This window comes from Conger conger, chromosome 10, assembly GCF_963514075.1.
Source record: "Conger conger chromosome 10, fConCon1.1, whole genome shotgun sequence".
In the NCBI taxonomy this organism is placed as follows: domain Eukaryota; kingdom Metazoa; phylum Chordata; class Actinopteri; order Anguilliformes; family Congridae; genus Conger; species Conger conger.
This window is the reverse complement of record NC_083769.1, coordinates 36,629,840-36,650,476: the sequence shown is the minus strand read 5'-3', so window position 1 is coordinate 36,650,476 and position 20,637 is coordinate 36,629,840. Positions and strand designations below refer to the sequence as shown.

At 43.6% G+C, this 20,637-nt stretch overlaps 1 pseudogene; it reads left to right on the top strand.

Moving 5' to 3' along the window:
* The first annotated feature begins 13,376 nt into the window (after nt 1–13,376).
* Nucleotides 13,377–18,252, top strand: LOC133139529 (acidic mammalian chitinase-like; annotated as a pseudogene).
* Nucleotides 18,253–20,637: the final 2,385 nt, after the last annotated feature.

The window sequence follows — 20,637 nt, the reverse complement described above, 5'->3', positions numbered from 1 at the left end:
GAGGGTTTTTTGTGGGGGTTTTGTTTTCATTCATTGCCTAGGAGTTATCCATTATGTTTGTATCTTGTTCTTTGTTCTTGAATCTGATTCACTGGTTCTAAGCCCCAATCTGTAAATAACATAAAAGCATAAAGGAATAAATGAATAAACCAATAAATAGAAAGCGGAACAATTTTTGTTTTATCTTTTTTAGCTAAATTATGAATTATGCATGATGATAAAAACAAAGAAAAACTGACACTTGTACACACACACACACACACACACACACACAGATATACACTAGGTATTTTTTCGATGATGTTATTTTAAGTTATTGGTCTTCTACTGCTGTAGCCTATCCAATTAGAGGTTTGACACGTTGTGTGTTCAGAGATCCTCTTCTGTTGTAATACATGGTTATTTGTGTTACTGTCACCTTCCTGTCAGCTTTGACCAGTCTGGCCCTTCTCCTCTGACCTCTCTCATTAACAACACATTTTTGCCAGCTCATTGGATGTCTTTTGTTTTTTTGGCACAATTCTCTGCAAACTGTAGAGACTGTTGAAAATCCCAGTAGATCAGCGGTTTTTGACTCAAACCACCCTGTCTGGCACCAACAATCTTTCCATGGTCAAAGTCACTTATATCACATTTCTTCCCCATTCTGACATTTGGTCTAAACCTCTTGACCACGTCTGCATGCTTTTATGCATTTAGTTGCTGCCACATGATTGGCTAATTAAATACTTGCAGTAACAAGCTGACGTACATGTCTACCTAATAAAGTGGTCACTGAGTGTATATTACTATAACATTTACAAATATACATGATACACAAATCCAGCCACTTTATTAGGTAGACCTGTATCTCTGAACACAAACCGTCAAACCTCTAAGTGGATAGGCTACAGCAGCAGAAAACCTAATAAGTCTAAAAAATAAGTATGAAATGACACAGGTAACTGCCAAAATCAAGGAAGCACAATACATAGCAGCGTTACTCAACTCAACGTCCTGCAGGCCATAGTGTCTGCAGGTATTTGCTCGTACCATGCACTACACCACCTGATTTCACTCAGTATTTTACCTGATTGGGTAAGATAAGCTAATTCATGAAATCAGGCGGTGTAGTGCACAGTTGCAGCAAATGCCTGCAGACACCTTGCAGGACGTGGAGTTGAGTAGCGCTGATCTATAGTATCTCTCTAAAGTTCTGGGGGGTGTATCACAAAGCAGGATTACTGCATTAGCTGGATAAGTTTGCAGAGCAAAACCTAGAACCCTTCCAAAACTGGATCAACAGACTGAAGAAAAAACATCTGTTCCGGGATTTACTGGGTGAATTCACCCAGCTAATTCAGTAATCCTGCTTTGTGATATACCCTCCTGGAGTTTACTCATGCTCCAAATTGACATTTGCGGTCAGCTGATTCATCTGCTTATCCCAGCAACTCACCAATCAGATTTACGTGACGTTTCTCACGAAACAACAGCAAGCTGAGCAGTCTTAGTCACTGACGCTCCTTCCAAAAATGCTACATCATCCATTCCAAAAACATCCACCCCTCTTTCAAGGTCACAGGATCTCATCCTCTCGCCATGGCACAGAAAGAGATCCGATAATGATTAAAGCCACCTGTGTGCTCTATGAAAGCGATTTGGCAGACAAAGTTTCGCCCGTAGGCTTGAGCTTATCACCTGAGGAAGTCTATGTGACCAAATCACTTTGTCCCTGAATAACTCTGGAAGATTATATTCTGGAATGGAAATGATATTCTGAGCAATTTTACTTGTTTAGTTTTTTTTTACACCGAAAGAGATCTTGAAAAATTTTTATGAACTGAATGATGGGATGTTGCTGTCTTTGTGGAAGCACCTGCTTTCAACAGGCACATGCACAGATAGGTCCCAAGGGGGGCTTGAGGCCCTGCCCTTTTGCCCTTAGAGTCAAAAAGTGCCATTTTTTGCCTGGAGTAAATTGTATACATTTCTGTTTTGAAATTCTATGAATTATAAAGGGGGAAATATATAGTAGTATCCACGAAAGCTCCACCCTCCAATCCCCCAAATTGTTTTGTCTCAATCAAACAATCAATCAACATTGCATCTTCTGACATTCCAAATCTTGTCATGAAAAGCCAACATAGAAACAAGGCCAAGCGACTCAACTATGCAGGAAAACACAGGAACTGGGGTACAGACAAATGGCAGCAGGTTCTCTGGACTGATGAGTCAAAATATTTGGCTATAGCAGAAGGCAGTTTATTCACTGAAGGGCTGGAGAGCGGTACAAGAATGAGCATCTGCAGGCAACAGTGAAGCATGGTGGAGGATCCTTGCAAGTTTGGGGCTGCATTTCTGCAACTGGAGTTGGGGATTTGGTCTGAATTAATGGTCTCCTCAATGCTGAGAAGTACAGGCAGATACTTATCCATTATGCAATACCATCAGGGAGGCATGTGATTGACCCCAAATTTATTCTGCAGCAGGACTTCTTCACAAGAGAACGCGGCTGCCCTTTCCTCTGCCTACTGTTTTTCCGCACACACCCCAAACCACTGGCAGAGGAGGCGGCACAGGTCTCCTAATCTCATCCTCATGGAGAGCTAGTGTCTTCTCCTCATCCTTCTCCTCTTTTGAATTTAATGCGGTTTCTGTTAGTTTCCCATGCAAACTCTTTACTATTGTTGTTTATCACCCCCCGGGTCCTCTGGGGAGCTTCTTGGATGAGATGGCCATCCTCCTTAGCTCCTCACCAGACAATGGCACTGCCCTGATCCTCCTGGGTGACTTCAACCTGAACTGAGTCCAAACCTTTCTCTCCCTCCTTTCTTCTTTTGACCTTACCCTCACACTTTACCCTCCCACCCACAAAGCAGGCAACCTTCTTGACCTGGTCCTCACAAGGAGCTGCACAACAACCAACCTCTCTTTAACACCACTCCATATATCCTTCATCTCTTTTATTGTCCACTCTCCTCTTACACCCATCCATGTCTCTTACCATCCACTGTCACCGGTTGGCGCAACCTATGCCACCTGTCTCCCTCCACCCTCTCGTCTGCAATCCTCTCCTCCCTACCATCCGCAGAGTCTTTCTCTCGACTGTCTCCCAACTATGCTGCTACAACCCTCATGTCCTCTCTCTCATCTTCCTTTGACTCTCTGTGTCCCCTCACCACCAAATTAGCCCAAGCCTTCCCCCAGTCCTTGGCTTTCTGATGCTCTACAAGCTGTCCGAACCAAACTATGGGCAGCGGAGAGAAAATGGAAAAGGTCCTGTCTCCCCAGTGATGTAGTTTCCTTCCATGCCCTCCTATCATCTTTCTATTCGTCTGTCTCTCCAGCTAAATCTTCCTTCTTTCACTCTATAATTAATGCAGCCGCCACTAATCCTGGCAAACTGTTTTTGTAGATGAATCAATCTATCAATTTCTATTTGTATAGCACTTTTTACAAAGGGGCTTTGTCAGAAAGCAGCTTTACAGAGAAACCGGTCCCCAAGAGTACACCCAGGGCAGGGGTCGGCAACCCTGGTCCTGGAGAGCCGCAGGGTGTGCTGGCTTTCGTTGTTGCTTGGCATTAATTGATCAATGAAAGCCATTGATTACACAGTTAACTCACCTCACCTGGTTTCTTGGGTCTGAGTCGCTTGCTTATTTTAAGGTGGAGACGAAAGCCAGCACACCCTGCGGCTCTCCAGGACCAGGGTTGCCGACCCCTGACCTAGGGCAACAGTGGCAAGGAAAAACTCCCTGCCAACAGGAAGAAACCTTGAGCCGAACCTGACTCAGTAGGGGAACCCATCTGCCACTGGTTGACACCGGTTTGTAGAAAGAATGGTTTTAAACAGAAAACCAGATTAATACACGTACATAAATGTCCAATTATAAAGTTGAAGCAGAGAAGAGGTCCAGGGATGTCAGGAACACCAATGGGTGGCACTGTCAGGCAAGGGGACAAGCTTGGTGCTACAGCTGAATCAGCAGTGGCAGGAGGGAGTTGTATGCCTGGTCTTTGGCTGGAGCTCCAGGCCAGGAGGGGGTGTGCAGGAAAAGTTGGGCTAGCGCTCCGGACAGGTGCCCAGAGCGGGGAGAAGAGGAAAGTAACATTGTTAGGCGGTCCAGATGGTAATTGGTCAATTATAGCAGGAGAGAGAGAGGTGCCTGCGTGCGATAAGGAGAACCCCAGCAGAATAAGGCTATAGCAGCATAGCTAAGGGAAACAGAGGCAGTGGCCAACACAGCCATGAGAGGAGACGGTCACCACCAGACCATGACTGGTTATGCTTAACACAGCACTACCAACAATGATCCTCTGATAGTACTGACCGCCAAGTCCACCAGAGACTCTATACCTTATGCCAGCCACCCACTCCTGCCCCTCAGCTATAGGACAGACTAAAGAGATACGTTTTTAGGCTAGCTTTAAATAAGGTGATAGTGTATGCACACCAAACACGAGCAGGCAATTTGTTCCACAGGAAAGGAGCATGATAGGAAAAGGCTCTGCCATCTATGGAACTTTTAGTTATTCTAGGAATAACAAGGAGGCCTGCACCCTGGATAATGATTAAGTAAATTGTTTAAATACAGTGGGGCAAGCCCATGTAAGGCTTTAAAAGTCTGAAATAGTATTTTGTAATCTATTCGGAATTTAACAGGCAGCCAGTGAAGTGAAGCTAACATTGGGCTGATGCTGTGCTCAAATATCCTTGTTCTAGTAAGAATACGAGCTGCTGCATTTCGAATTAGCTGGAGCCCCTTCAGAGGAGAATTTGCACATCCAGACAAAAGAGCATTGCAGTAATATAATCTTGAGGTAACAAAAGCACAGACTAGCTTTTCTGCATCATTTAGGGACAGTATCTTCAGAATATTGGAGATATTCCTCAAGTGATAAAAATCAACCCGAGAGAAGTTTTCATTATGTGCAGCAAATGCAAGATCTGGACCAAAAGTAACACCAAGGTCTTTGATGACAGCACTTGAAGTGATGGAAATTCCATCAATGTTTGGCATATCGTCAGATAATTTACATGTCAAGGACTAGGGCCCCACTACCATTATCTCAGTCTTATCGGAGTTTTGCAAAAGAAAGTTATGATTCATCCATTTCTCTATGTCTTTAAGATAAGCTTCCATTTTTGACAGCTGGACAACTTCCTCAGGTTTGAATGATAGATACATTACATTACATTATTGGCATTTGGCAGATGCTCTTATCCAGAGCGACATACAGTTGATTAGACCAAGCAGGAGACAATCCTCCCCTGGAGCAATGCTGGGTTAAGGGCCTTGCTCAAGGGCCCAACGGCTGTATGGATCTTATTGTGGCTACACTGGGATTTGAACCCCCGACCTTGCCTGTCCCAGTCATTTACCTTAATGGCCGCATACAGGCCGTATAGAACTGTGTGTCGTCAGCATAGCAGTGGAAGTTAATGCTATGTTTGCGAATAACTTGTCTCAACTTGTCTCAGGGGAAGCATATATAGAGCGAAAAGCAAGGGCCCAAGCACAGATCCTTGTGGTACTCCGTATCTAACCCTGGATTGATAAGAGCAGCCATTGTTAAAATGCACAAATTGATATCGGTCTGATAGGTATGATCTAAATCAAGAGAGAGCCTGTCCACGGAGGCCTACAAGATTTTCAAGTCTATCCAACAGGATCAGGTGATCAACTGTGTTGAATGCTGGACTTAAATCTAGAAGCACAAGTACAGAGATGCAGCCACTGTCAGAAGCGAGAAGTAGTTCATTGAGTACTTTGACCAGGGCTGTTTCAGTGCTGTGGAAGGGTCTAAACCCAGATTGAAAAACTTCCAATACATGATTGGGGTGCAGAAATGAACTAAGTTCTTTTGAAATGACCTTTTCTAGTACTTTAGACAGGAACATGAGGTTTGAAATGGGCCTGTAGTTGGACAAATCATTCACATCTAAGTTTGGCTTCTTAAGAAGTGGTTTGATGACTGCAAGTCTGTTGTATGTGTCCAGATGCTAAAGAAGCATTGACAATATGAATGGTAAATGGTTGGAATTTCTATAGCGCCTTTATCCAAAGCGCTGTACAATTGATGCTTCTCATTCACACACACACACACACACACACACAGGGAAAGAACGGCCCCACTTCCGACGGCGCCGTAGCGACCTCCACGCCAAACCAGATTCCAAACCACGCACTGGAACGTAACAGTAAGCCGCCCCAAAGAAAAAATAAATATGGAATTCCAGGGAAGGCGGATACAACACAGTTTAAAAACACAAACGCTCCACGTTGCCAGTTACCGGCGTATTCATAGTACTGGCGCCCTGCTATCCACGTTCCTTAGCTCTTTAATGAGCCTACGCGATAAACGCAAATTTCTAATGTCGGCAAAACAGCAGCTTAGCAATGTCCTATAATGACAGAAAAGCATTTGTTTGTGCACATGCAATGTGGCGTTCTTGTAAACGCGATATTGTCGCGCATTTTAACCATGACATTACCTCGGAAGCTAAATGATTAAAAGATTAAAATAAATACCTCAATAGGCTATGCGCGTGCAGAGCCTCAAGCTCCACCACTTCGTCTATGGCGACCTACAATAACAATTTTCATCAGGCTTACATGGAACATTACGTGGCTGCAAGTAACAGAGCAAACTGCAACATACCTTGAAGCCAGACAGGAACCTGCACACAAGCACGGAAGAACAAGAACCCCAACAGGTAAGGCATTTCCTTGTACCCGGTTGTTGCAGGCTATTTATAGGCCCCCAGAAATGATTAATACGCGCGTTAGCAAACCAGATACCGGAATGCACATTAACATAGCCTATTTGGTCGTTAGGGTGTTTAGTAATCCGTAACTGGTAACCTGTTACACATGTCATCCCAATATGTAGGAGTGGCGCTCCAATTACTGGTAGTAGTTGGGATAGGGTCTAGAAGACAAGTAGAAGATTTTGAAGAATTAACTATGGTATTAAATTCAATGAGCTCTATTGGAGTAAAAGAGTTCAGATAGGCCACCGGTCGTTCCGAGGATTTTGCATGTGTGTTGAGAGGAAGGACAGACTCTATAGGAGGGGTGGCAGAAGAACTTTGAATTTTGTCCCTGATTTTTATCATTTTGTCATCAAAGAAATTCATGAAATCATTGCTACTAAATGATATTGAGACACAGGGATCAACATGATTCTTAGTCAATCTGGCAACAGTTTTAAACAGGTGCCTAGGATTGTTTCTATTTTCATCAATTAAGGTAGATAAATATGATGAATGTGCTGTGGAGAGGGCATGTTTATACGTTAGTAGGCTGTCTTTCCAGGCATGGAGGAATACCTGCAATTTCGTAGAGCGCCATTTGCGCTCAAGTTGGCATGAAGCTTGCTTGAGAGCACAAGTATGGTCATTGTACCAAGGTGCTAATTTCATATGGCAAACTTTTCTCTTAAGAGGTGCGATAGTATCCAGGGTTCTGCAAAGTATGTTTTTTATGTTGTCAGTCAGCTGATCAATTGAGTTAATCCTAGTTGTGTATGCATTTTGGCTGGAGCCAAGGAAATCCCCACAGTGCACAAACAAGTCTGGGAGCTCATTCATTTGAAAATAAATTAAATAATGGTCTGATAACACAGGATTTTTAGGCACGACTGCTATATTTGCTATTTCTGTGTCATAGTTAAGACCAGATGGAGAGTATCATGGTTAAGAGGAAAACTGAGAACAAGCACTTCAAAAAAGTTAAAATCGAAAACAGATTTCAAAGTAGCATGGAGATTGGAATTATATACAGCAGCAACACCTCCTCCACGACCCGTCAGACGGGGAATGTGAGTATAACTGTAACCGGGAGGGTTGGATTCATTTAGGGCAATATATTCATCAGTTTTAAGCCAAGTTTCAGTTAAACATTGGATTTCAATTTGATGATTGGTAATTTTTTTATTTACAAAAGTTGCTTTAGGAGCTAGAGATCTGGGGCCTCATTTATAAACGTTGCGTAGGCACAAAAGAATGCGTACGCCACTTTCTAAGCAAACTTTGGCATTTATAAAAAACGAACTTGACCGGAAAATGTGCGGTCCTCCACGGAAACTCTGACCCATGCGTACGCACATTAACTGGAGAAATGAGAAACTGTGCCTTTAATGCTCGTGACGTAAGACCAGGAAAACGGGAAGTGAAACAGGATGTAAAAAGGTATAAAGATTTGCCGGGAGTTGTGGCTGGGTGTGGCTGCTGTAAGGACGTGCTTCGTCCCTGTTATACTTATTAAAGTGTTGTGTTGTTGAATCTCGCTATACGGGTTCTCTCCCTTCCTAAGTGCAACACAACATTTGGCGACGAGAGAAGTCGAAAATGATATACAACAGATACCACTGTGTAAAATAAATCGAAATTGATTGTTGTTGATTGTACTCTTAAATGGTTCTGATTTTCTGCATGTTTACACTAGGACTCGGAACTATACTGTCCTCTCAGGTCCTCTTTGCACTTGTTCTTGTGTTTAATTTGCACTTTGTTGTACGTCGCTCTGGATAAGAGCGTCTGCTAAATGCCAGGCAATGTAATGTAATGTAATGTAATGAAATATTACCTCTCACGGATCATATACGAAGAGTTAATTTGCAAAAACGGATAAAAGCCTCTCTTACAACGAATAATGCTCCCTGGAGTGCCCAAAAAATATGATTTAGGATGATAAATATGAACGGAGATGTTGTTGTAAAATAATCCCTCAAATATGGAGACGAATTTTTAAACAATACTTCGTGTTATTAAATGTATTCTCATAAATAATATGGTGAACAGTTGGACAAACTGCGCTGCACTGATGCCGTTTACAATGCGTCAGTCGGGCAGATACGACCATAGTTTCATATATTGTTATCATATTCATATATTATGTTTTATAATGTGTTTATTGTTATAAATTTTTGTTCGTTTTATCTCTTAATTTTGTAACTGTGTTTTCAATGGTGCTAGACAAATAACGTGTATTATTATTATTATTATTATCCATCCATCCATCCATTATCTGAACCCGCTTATCCTGATCAGGGTCGCAGGGGGCTGGAGCCTATCCCAGCATACATTGGGCGAAAGGCAGGAATACACCCTGGACAGGTCGCCAGTCCATCACAGGGCACACACACCATTCACACACACACCATTCACTCACACACTCATACCTATGGGCAATTTAGACTCTCCAATCAGCCTAACGTGCATGTCTTTGGACTGTGGGAGGAAACCGGAGTACCCGGAGGAAACCCACGCAGACACGCGGAGAACATGCAAACTCCGCACAGAGAGGCCCCGGCCGACGGGGATTCGAACCCAGGACCTCCTTGCTGTGAGGCGGCAGTGCTACCCACTGCACCATCCGTGCCGCCATTATTATTATTATTATTATTATTATTATTATTATTATTATTATTATTATTATTATTATTATTATTATTATTATTATTATTATTATCATCAGTGCAGCGCAATTTGTCCGACTGTTCACCATGTTATTTATGAGAATACATTTAATAACATGAAGTATTGTTTAACAATTCGTCTACATATTTGAGGGATTATTTTACTACAACATCTCCGTTTATATTTGTCATCCTAAATCATATTTTTTGGGCACTCCAGGGAGCATCAATTAAACAGCTGTTTGTTTATTCGTTGTAAGAGAGGCTTTTATCCGTTTTTGCAAATTAACTCTTCATATATGATACGTGAGAGGTAATATTTCATTACATTACATTACATTACATGGCATTTAGCAGACGCTCTTATCCAGAGCGACGTACAACAAAGTGCAAATTAAACACAAGAACAAGTGCAAAGAGGACCTGAGAGGACAGTATAGTTCCGAGTCCGAGTGTAAACATGCAGAAAATCAGAACCCTTTAAGAGTACAATCAACAACAATCAATTTCGATTTATTTTACACAGTGGTATCTGTTGTGTATCATTTTCAACTTCTCTCGTCGCCAAATGTTGTGTTGCACTTAGGAAGGGAGAGAACCCGTATAGCGGGATTCAACAATACAACACTTTAATAAGTATAACAGGGACGAAGCACGTCCTTACAGCAGCCATACCCAGCCACAACTCCCGGCAAATCTTTATACCTTTTCACATCCTGTTTCACTTCCCGTTTTCCTGGGCTTACGTCAAGAGCATTAAAGGCACAGTTTCTCATTTCTCCAGTTAATGTGCGTACGCATGGGTCAGAGTTTCCGTGGAGAACCGCACATTTTCCCGTCAAGTTCGTTTTTTATAAATGCCAAAGTTTGCTTAGAAAGTGGCGTATGCATTCTTTTGTGCCTACGCAACGTTTATAAATGAGGCCCCAGGCCTCCCCCAAAAGGTATTCCAATTGTCTATGAAGCCAACACCATTTGCAGGGCACCAAACAGACAACCAGTGATGTTAGTGATGTTAATCTGCTGTAGATTTCATCACGACGCTGAGAGCGGATGGGACCAGAGCAAATAACTGACCTAGACATCGGTTTTGCGAGATCACACACTCATTTAAAATGATCTTTGGTGATCTCCGATTGCTTCAATTGGACATCGTTAGCGCTCACATGAATAACAATTTTCTCAAATTTACGATTACCCTTAGCCAGCACTTTGAAATTTGCCTCGATGTCGGCCGCCCTAGCCCAAGGAATACATTGTACTATAGTCGCTGGTGTCACTAAATTCACGTCGAGTAGAGTCGCCAATCACCAGAGTTTTTTCAACAGGTTTCACAGCCGGTGTGTTGCTGAGGGGGGAGAACCTGTTGGAAACGTCAATGGGTTGTTGATGCACTGGTTGCTTAAGTTTTCGACTATGTTCCCAAACTGTAATCCACCCACCTTGCTGCAAAGGCTCTGTCGGGGTACTACCTGGAGACAGACTAACTAGTGCATCCAGAACCGAGAAGGATTCTATGAACTTTTCACTATCTCGAATTTTGTATAAGGTCTGGATGCGAGTTTCCAATTCAACAATGTTCTCCGTCAGCCTAGCATTTTACACTTATCACAGGTAAAGTTATCATTAACTGTGGAGAAGAAATAACTAAATATATCGCAATCAGGAGACATCCCAAGAAGGAGAGGGAACGACAGGGTGAGAGATGGGCGATACCGGCGAGCCGAAAACCACCATTAGACTTCGTAAATTATTTACATTTTATCTACCTGTATTTATTCCATGTCCTTGTGGATGTGCTTGTGGTAGATGCCATTCGCAATTCCTTTTCTGCCTGCTTGGCTGATATCTGAAGCTTAACCTTACCAAGACTGAGCTTCTCTACATCCCTGCTAAGTCCTCTCTTGATAACCGCCTCACCCTCGCTCCTGTATCCTACATGTATCCTATACAGCGAGAACCTGCAGGTTCTTCCTCCACAATATACACCATACCAGTCATCTCCTGACGGAGAAAGCCACCCAGCTCCTAGTCCAGGCACTCATCATTTCCCGCCTGGATAACTGCAACTCCCTCCTAGCCGGTCTCGTAGCTTGTGCCATCAAGCCCCTCCACTCGTCATTGGCCTCCACTGGCTTCCTATTGCCGCATGCATCCGCTTCAAGGCCCTAGTGTTGGCATTTCAGGCTGCTAAGGGGACATACAATCCTTAATCACGCCCTACTCATTACATTACATTATTGGCATTTGGCAGACGCTCTTATCCAGATTGACGTACAGTTGATTAGACTAAGCAGGAGACAATCCTCCCCTGGAGCAATGCAGGGTTAAGGGCCTTGCCCAACCTTACCTGTCTCAGTTATTTACCTTAACCACTACACTACTGGCCGCCCGCTACTCCCCAGCTAGACCACTCCAGTCTGCCACCCCACGCTAACCCAACAAATTTAGCACGGGCCGAAGGTATCAGCATGCTTGTCCTTCTGGTGTTGCTGAAAGAATATTAGTAGGGTTAAATATTTGGGGCCCCTATGCGGAGGGTCTGGATCAGCAATTAAGCATAAATTTACATCCTCCCTAGATCTTCCCAAAGGGGTAACCAAGCATTCCCAACAGTGAGTGTTCAGTATGCGAAACCACACAGGTCAAGTTTTAACAATTCATTTACTAAGCAGGTTACATACGTAATTACACACTAGTTCCAAATCAAATATACATAAAAGTATTAGAAAAGAAACCAAATTACAGAGTCTTAAAAGTCATACCTGGTAATAAAAGCTACATACGGGGGTCTGGCTACAGACTGATTGCATCCTCCCAGATTGGTCTGTCTCCCTTGCTTTTATGCCAAATCATATTTTTGAACCAGGTGGCAGTGCTATAAATCAACCTGGAGGGGTGGTCAAATCTGGAATTCAGACCCCCACTCTTGGGGGTTGCTAAGTAGGGAAAATTAGATGATTACCAGAGAGGACATGCAGGTTTTCCCTTGGTTTTTGCCAAGGGCTGAATGACCTCCTAAGACCTAAAAGCCCCAAGAACACACCCAACCACAATCCATCTTCCACTTATCTCAGTCTTTCTAGATGCGGACATTCTTTGGAGCCAATGGTCTGAATCCCCCAAAGGAAGTCCGAATCATAGAGTTTACTGGAGATACCTGGAGAGAGATGTATTTGAGAGTTTTTGTGACAACCGTATTATGTAAGAAATATGTGTTGTGCCTCTCGTGGTAATATACTTTTTGGATAAACCTGATTTGGGTGAATTAAAACCCAAAACCCCAGATTGCTTGGTTTCTTCTCCTTATCTCCAAAATCCAGGCCTTTGTTCTTGACCCTAAAAATGGGTCAACCATCTGGAATTTAGAGCCAAACCCCCACCAGGCAGTGAGACCTTGGTCAGGGGGCTAAAACAAATGGCTTCTACAGAGACAGCTTTTGCCCAGTTTCCCCTCGGCTCCTGGACGGTTATGATATCAAAGGTAGACTGTTACAAAAACTAGACCATTACACCAGTCGCACTGAACCAATCAGAATAACACCAAACATTACAATATTCTGACCTGGGATTATCATGAAACATCTTTATGCCATCTCCAGTATTCCTGTGCTCAAAACCTGTAAGGAATGTGAGAGAAGGGGGGCTCCCCAGGGGGCCCAGGAAGACTCCTCCAGGAACCACACTCCCACAGGTATGGGTGCCAATAGTTGGGGGCTAACGATGTATGCTCCGGGGGTTAAATTCCTTTACAGCCACATATCGCCACCGTACCAGAGGAAGCCAGCAAGCTGACCAGTGCAGGCGGCAGTGCCATAAATCAACCTGGAGGGGTTGCTAAGTAGGGAAAATTAGATGATTACCAGAGAGGACATGCAGGTTCTCCCATGGTTTTTGCCAAGGGCCGAATGACCTCCTACAACCTAAAAGCCCCCAGAACACATTCCAGGACATGTCAGAGTAGGAGGAGGGTGGGACCAGGAGAGTGAGTCAGGCTAACTCCCATTTCCTCTTTCTGTCAGATACAAAAGCAGCAGCGCTCCGCTGTGAAGAAGTGACCTCATCATGGCCAAGCTTACTCTCCTTGCAGGTAAGGCTCTAACAACAAATCCTCCCCTTCAACAAGAAAATGTGCATCTTTATTCTGATTTTTTCTTCTTGGTCTGAATATCTCTGCATTTTCCTCTTTTAGGCCTTTGCCTGGTGATGTGCCAGATGGGTGAGTTGCAGTATTTTGTTCTTATATTTAATTTATCTAAAATTTGACTGTCCCAGAATTTTGTTCAGTAAACTGACCAGGAGTGCTCCTCCTTTCTAGGCTTGGCTATGGACATGATCTGTTACTTCACCAACTGGTCCCAGTACAGACCAGGGACAGGAAAGTACATGCCAGCAAACGTGGACCCCTTCTTGTGCACCCACCTTATCTACGCTTTCTCCGTCATCAACTACGCGAACGAGCTGGTCACCTACGAATGGAACGACGAGACCCTCTACAAAGATTTCAACGCCCTGAAGACCAAGTATGTTGAGCGTGTATTTACTGTGTGTCTACTGTTCATTTTCTTTACCATGGGCTGTGGGGAATTATTCAGTCAAACCATTGGGGACGTTTGAGGCATGACTTTACTTATCTAGGAAAAACAATGAGAGAGAGAGAAATGGAGAGAGCTGGCGAGAGTGCATGCATGTGTAGAAAATACAGGCTGTTCCTATGTACATACCTTTTCAATGTTTCAGTAATGTAAAAACAAACTGGGACAGACTTTGGTGTAGCCAGTAGCCTTGGTGGGGAATGCTTGTGAAAAAGATTACTGTGTATGCACACACACAAACACACACACTTCAGCCTGTCAAACATAGTTGTGATGGTATGATTGTTTCTTTGTCTACGTATCCTTAAATTTTCCCCTTTTATGCTGTCAGGTTCATGTCAGTGAACTGCTGAAGTCTGAAAACCTATCCAACTGTCTTTCCCTGTTCCTCTCCTCTAGAAACCCTAGTCTGAAAACCCTTCTGGCTGTGGGTGGGTGGAACTTCGGAACATCTCAGTAAGTACCTCCCCGAACCTGTTCTCCATACCTGTATGCCCAAATAGGTCAACTACAGACCTTGCAAATCACCAGAGATATTGTTTTACACAAACGCATGTTATTTTAGACTGAGACTTGGTTCACAAGAGAGATTTGATTTCATGTCTGATGGCCTCCCAGCATCGGCCATCAGACCCCTCCAACTTATCCAGAATGCAGCAGCTCGTCTGGTCTTCAAACTTCCCAGATATGCACATGTCACCCCCCTGCTTACTTCTCTTCCCACTGGCTGCCTGTCATAGCTTGCTTCAAATTCAAAACATTGGTGCTAGCCTTCCAAGCAGTCAAGGGGTCAGCCCCAGCTTACCTCCAAAAAATCATCAGACCCTACACACCAGCCAGACCTCTTCGTTCAGCCACCAGAGGCCGCCAGGCGCCTTCCCCTCTCCAAACTTCCACCTCCCACTCACGACTACTGTCTGTTCTGCCTCCACGGTGGTGGAACAAACTCCCCACGGAGGTCAGAACAGCAGAATCTCTTGCCATCTTCAAGCACAGACTGAAGACACACCTCTTCAAGCTGCACCTCTCTCTGTCCCTCCCTACCTCCCTATAAACTGTAACTGTTGTCTTTACCTGGGTTTTTTGTTTGTGTATTAGGATGATGCCTTTGCTAGTTTTGTTTGGCTAGGTAAGCAGTTTATTTTTGCGTGTTGCGGCATTACTATTTAAAAATTTGTTGTACAGGTAGCAGTCAAAATTGTACCCTCTAGGGTATTTCAGCACACTTATCCCTGGTATGGGTATGCACTTTGCACTTTGTTGTATGTCGCTCTGGAGAAGAGCGTCTGCCAAATGCCACTAATGTAATGTAATGTCCTTAAAAAGAAATGAGGGGAGCCACTTCCTGCTTAATGAAGACTCAGAAAGCAGGGCCATCCCCTCTGCCCAGTGTTTCTCTGATGTGTGATCTCTCAACTCCCCCCCAGGTTGACCATCATGGTGTCCTCACCAGCCAACAGACAGAGGTTCATTCAGTCCTCCATCAAATTCCTGAGGACGCACGGCTTCGACGGGCTGGACCTGGACTGGGAGTACCCCGGAGCTCGAGGGAGCCCCCCGGAGGACAAGCAGAGATTCACATTGCTGTGCCAGGTGAGGAAGAGTATGGGGAGCTTTCATCAGGCCTGATCCTTCACCTGATCCTTGGCTCAATTGGGCCAGTAACATTTGACCCAATTCAGCTGATCCCAGATCAGCATCCAAGCTTTTCTGTAAATGGTTGGGGCTGGGATATAGCAGGGGAAAACTGTCCCTAGAGCAGTTGCTGAGGTCAGAAGCTAATTCAGAGGTGGGCAAAGAGGGCTATATTACATGGCCTCATGCAATTGCTTAATTTGACCGAACATTCATGCCATCTGACATTTTTGCTACATTTCTTGATAACATGCATGACATGAATGAACTTTCAGCTGAACTTTCTCTTGTGTCCCTACGTAAGGGAATTGCTTTACTGAGATGATTCTTATCAACAATTGACCAAATTTTGGTGTATACAGCCAATTAGATAATTTAACAAAAACAAAGACCTACATACACACTGGCCTACCAGGAGCAGAATTGCCCACCTTTGACCTAATTGGAGGGACTGCTGTGTGTACTCTGTGGCGATGTGTGGAATTGCAGGAGCTGTTAGCAGCCTATGAGGCAGAGGGGAAAGAAACGCGCCGCCCAAGACTGATGCTCACAGCCGCAGTGTCTGCTGGGAAGGGGACCATCGATGCCGGTTACGAAATTCCTGAAATCTCCAAGTGAGTTTTGGAAGATTACGATGCCATGTCCAAAGAGCCGCATGCACACCAATGCAATAGTTCAAGGTGCAGAGTCAGAAATAGTAGAAACAATGAAAGTATCAGCCTTGCACACTTGTAATGCTCCAAAGTATTAATTCATCTTGTACCTTTTCAGCCTAAATTACAACTGAATATTGAGGGGGACAATGGGGACCAAGGACTGACCAATCGGCAGTCCCTTGGTACAGGTGATAGTTCTAAGCTGTGAGGCCAGCAAGTTTCTGCCAACGTAAAGGGTCGGCTATGCACGGCTCTTGTGGTTTGACGCGAAGGGAACCCCTGGGCGTTACGGCGCTGGTTCCTGTCAAATAATCTCTAAGGAGCCCAGTTAATGCTACGCCGACCTGGGCTCACAACTATCATGACTGTGTTGTATGTATTGTGTTGACTGGACCCTCAGCCTCTGAGTTCTACACCGAACTGAGATATTCAGCAATAATGTTAATCGCGAGAACATATATTGAGTAATGGTGGCGCAGGTACGAGTCGAGTGTAATCACTCCCGAGATTCGCGTAAATTTCAAACCCAAATTTCTAAATTATATATCTTAAATGGAGTCAGATAAACGAGTGGAACGAGAGTAACCACTAAGCTTAAAATACGGCCCCGTTTACGAACGGAGAATATTAGGAATTTTACTGATCTGTTTCAGGCCAGTTGTAAGCGGAATATGGGGCAGGTCAATCCATATCCGACCTGTGGCAACAGACCCAGTATATTCCTAAACATAATTGTGCTCTGTTCGTGTGCGGAGGATGATAATTAAAATTTTTAATTCAACACGCCTTCATGTCCAGTTAAGGACAACACATTTTGTGTTACGTGCAGTCTGTTAATCAGTCCCCTTTTGTAGCAAATAAAAGTTGCATATGAAAGTATGTGTGCTGGACATTAAAAATATCCTTCTCTCTTTCTCTGTCAGATCTGCACCTTCCTCCAAGGAACCAGTTTACAGTGGATTCAGGACCAGAAGGTTCCATACGCCACCAAATCAAATGAGTGGGTCGGCTTTGACACACAGGAGAGCTACGAGACCAAGGTAACATGCAATGTTTTTAGGTACAGAGCAGAGGCTCACAGTAAAGATCACAGTTTTCAGAAGAAGTTCTACCTTTTAAAACTACCTTTCCATTCCATTCAGTTGCCAGTAGTGATTGAACATTCCAATCACATAATTTTGTGATCTTACACCTAAAAGGGTTAAAACCTCGGCATATCTTTTAAAAGCTGTGCTTCTCTCTCCTCTCTTCCTGTAGGTCCGCTACCTGAAAGAGAAGAATTTTGGAGGGGCGTTTGTGTGGGCTCTGGATCTGGATGATTTTACGGGACAGTTCTGTGGGAAGGGGGTGCACCCTCTTATGAGCCACCTGCGCAAGCTGCTTAATATTGGTAAGATTTTAACATTTTAATGTGCTGGATGCAACTAAATTTGCCTCCTTCGGGCTAGTCATAAACTAGCCTATATTATTTTATATTTATTTTATAGGGACAGTGAGCAGCCACTTGGCTGTCCTAGAATTAGCTCTCAGGCTAAATTTAATCTGTTTTTCCTGGGCAGGTAACAGTAAAATATAGAATAACATTTCTATTTTTTTTCTTAGAACTGCCACCTCTGCCCCCCACCGCCACCCTTCCACCTGGAGTGATGACCACAACCAAGGCCACCCCAGCCACCAGAACTAGAACCACCACAACAACAGCGCCCCCTGGTAGTAGTTTCTGTTCTGGCAAGCCTGATGGACTGTACCCGAACCAGAACAACCTGAATAGTTTCTACCAGTGCGCCCACGGGAGGACCTATATCCAGCCTTGCAGTGCTGGCCTGGTCTTCAGCGACTCCTGCAAGTGTTGCACGTGGCCTTAGCCTCCACCACATCCCGATCGCTAGTGAATGTCCATCAAGACTTCCCAGGCTTGATTTTCTGAATCCTTTACATTGCAGGCGTTCAACAGGTGCTTTAATGCAGATTGTCTTTTTTTACATTGTATCCATTCATACAATTGGATATATACTGAGGCAATTCAGGTGAAGTACTTTGCTCAAGGGTACAACCATTCCAGTGCTTGTAACCATTAGGTTACAAGCCCAGTTCCATAACCATTATATCGGGATTATACGTATATTCTTATACCCTGCTGGTTTATTCTTTTTTTCACGAAGACACATTAAAATAGAATAGAATAGAATAAAATTTACCATTTTATGCAGAATGGACACTTTTTTTATGGTAGGTTTGTACCACCAGGTGGCTCAGAAATACTTGAGAAATCCAAGTAAATCTAGGTTCTATAGAATATTTCTATTATACGTTTACCAAATGTTTCAAACAAAAAACGTTATACAGTATAGTCACTTGTTATACAAACTGGAAAATATTTACTAGTTACAGAACAGTGAAAATATGTGGTATGTGTACAATTTAATATATCAGCTATTGCTCTCTAGTTGACATCAGTAACCTTGAATATCAGTTAATTGAGTGAGACATGTCATTTTAACCAGTCCCCTGCTACCCGTTTGTCTAAACAGTTGCAGCTTTTTGTCACTCACTGTTGCAGACAGTTGCTTTAAATAATTGTGCAGCATCTGAAATGGCACAAAGTACTTGCATTATTTATTCATATACTGTCAAAGTTATATCCTTATATACATCAATAAAAAGGCTATACTGTAAACCATGCTGCTGCTGGCTGTACTTTTGAACCATGTACCGAGGTAAAACACACACACACACACACACAGACACACACACACACACACACACCAACACTTCCTAATACCTGGTACTTGGACAAAGATTCTTAGGTATACACAATTTGGTAAATACCTGCAACACACACACACACAGAGAGGATGGGGCTGGAAAGGTAGCTGAGTTATAGATGATCTCCAAGCAACACCTGGGTGGAAGGGAGGCACAGTGGGGCAAAACAAATGGCAAAAACAAAATTGCCTAAACAGGCTGTGACAGGACCACTGGCTTTGGCTACGTGCACCTGCAGTAACTTTTATCGACTTAGCACAACTATTTATTTTTCACAGGGCCATTTTGCTTGTGCTAGTTATATCATATCACCTCACAAAATAGCAACCAATAAAGGCTAACAACGCACAAGCACTAATTTCTTGTACATTTGATGAGGTTTGCTGCTTGAATGGAATTGCACACTCTTACTCGAACCATAACTCCCTACATGTCTTTACTTTTTTATAAAGATACACATTAACAACAAATCATATGAACAAATATGAATACAGCAACACAAGGAATGTGCCAGCAAGTTAACTACTATAAAATGCAACAATAAACGCTAAAGGGAGCAAAGTACAGTACATGATGTTATTGAGACACCGGATCGTGTTTTCCCTGTACCATCCTAAAGACAGCATTGCAAATAATATGTGGCCAGCCAAATTACTGCAGTGCATTCTGATCCTGAACCTTCCTGTCTGGTGAAGAAATAGGCCTGTTCAGGGCTGAAATGACATAGGTAATTGCCAAAATGAAGGCAACACAAACTATAGAACCCCACACTCCAAAGTGGTTTAACCAGTGAAAATAATGTTTCATGCTTTGGCTTTTTTTTTTGCCAAATCACTTTGTTCCTGAATAACTCTCGAATTAAAAAACAATATTCCAGAAGTGTGCAGTGGTCTTTTTCTTTTTTATACCAAAAGAGATCTTGAAAAAATGGAATCAACCGTAAGCATGCTGGGATGTCAACTGCTTGTAAATGCCTTCGTGGAAGTGTTTGTTTTAAATAAACTTTACATCCCTCGACTAGGCGGCACGGATGGCGCAGTGGGTAGCACTGCCGCCTCACAGCAAGGAGGTCCTGGGTTCGAATCCCCGTCGGCCGGGGCCTCTCTGTGCGGAGTTTGCATGTTCTCCCCGTGTTTGCGTGGGTTTCCTCCGGGTACTCCGGTTTCCTCCCACAGTCCGAAGACATGCAGGTTAGGCTGATTGGAGAGTCTAAATTGCCCATAGCTATGAGTGTGTGAGTGAATGGTGTGTGTGTGCCCTGTGATGGACTGGCGACCTGTCCAGGGTGTATTCCTGCCTTTCGCCCAATGTATGCTGGGATTGGTTCCAGCCCCCCTGCGACCCTGTTCAGGATAAGCGGGCTCAGATAATGGACGGATGGATGGATGGATCCCTCGACTACTCTAATGTTCATTTGTTTTGAATGTTGCCTGTAGTTACTTCCACCAGGGGTCAAACCCTTATGGGATCAAAGGTCAATTCTGTCTTTACTTTCACATTAAAAGAACCCTCTGCTCCCAGGCTAGTGGGTTGGAGGATTTCCAAATCAAACTTAAAGATGCCTATCTGTTTTCCTCATT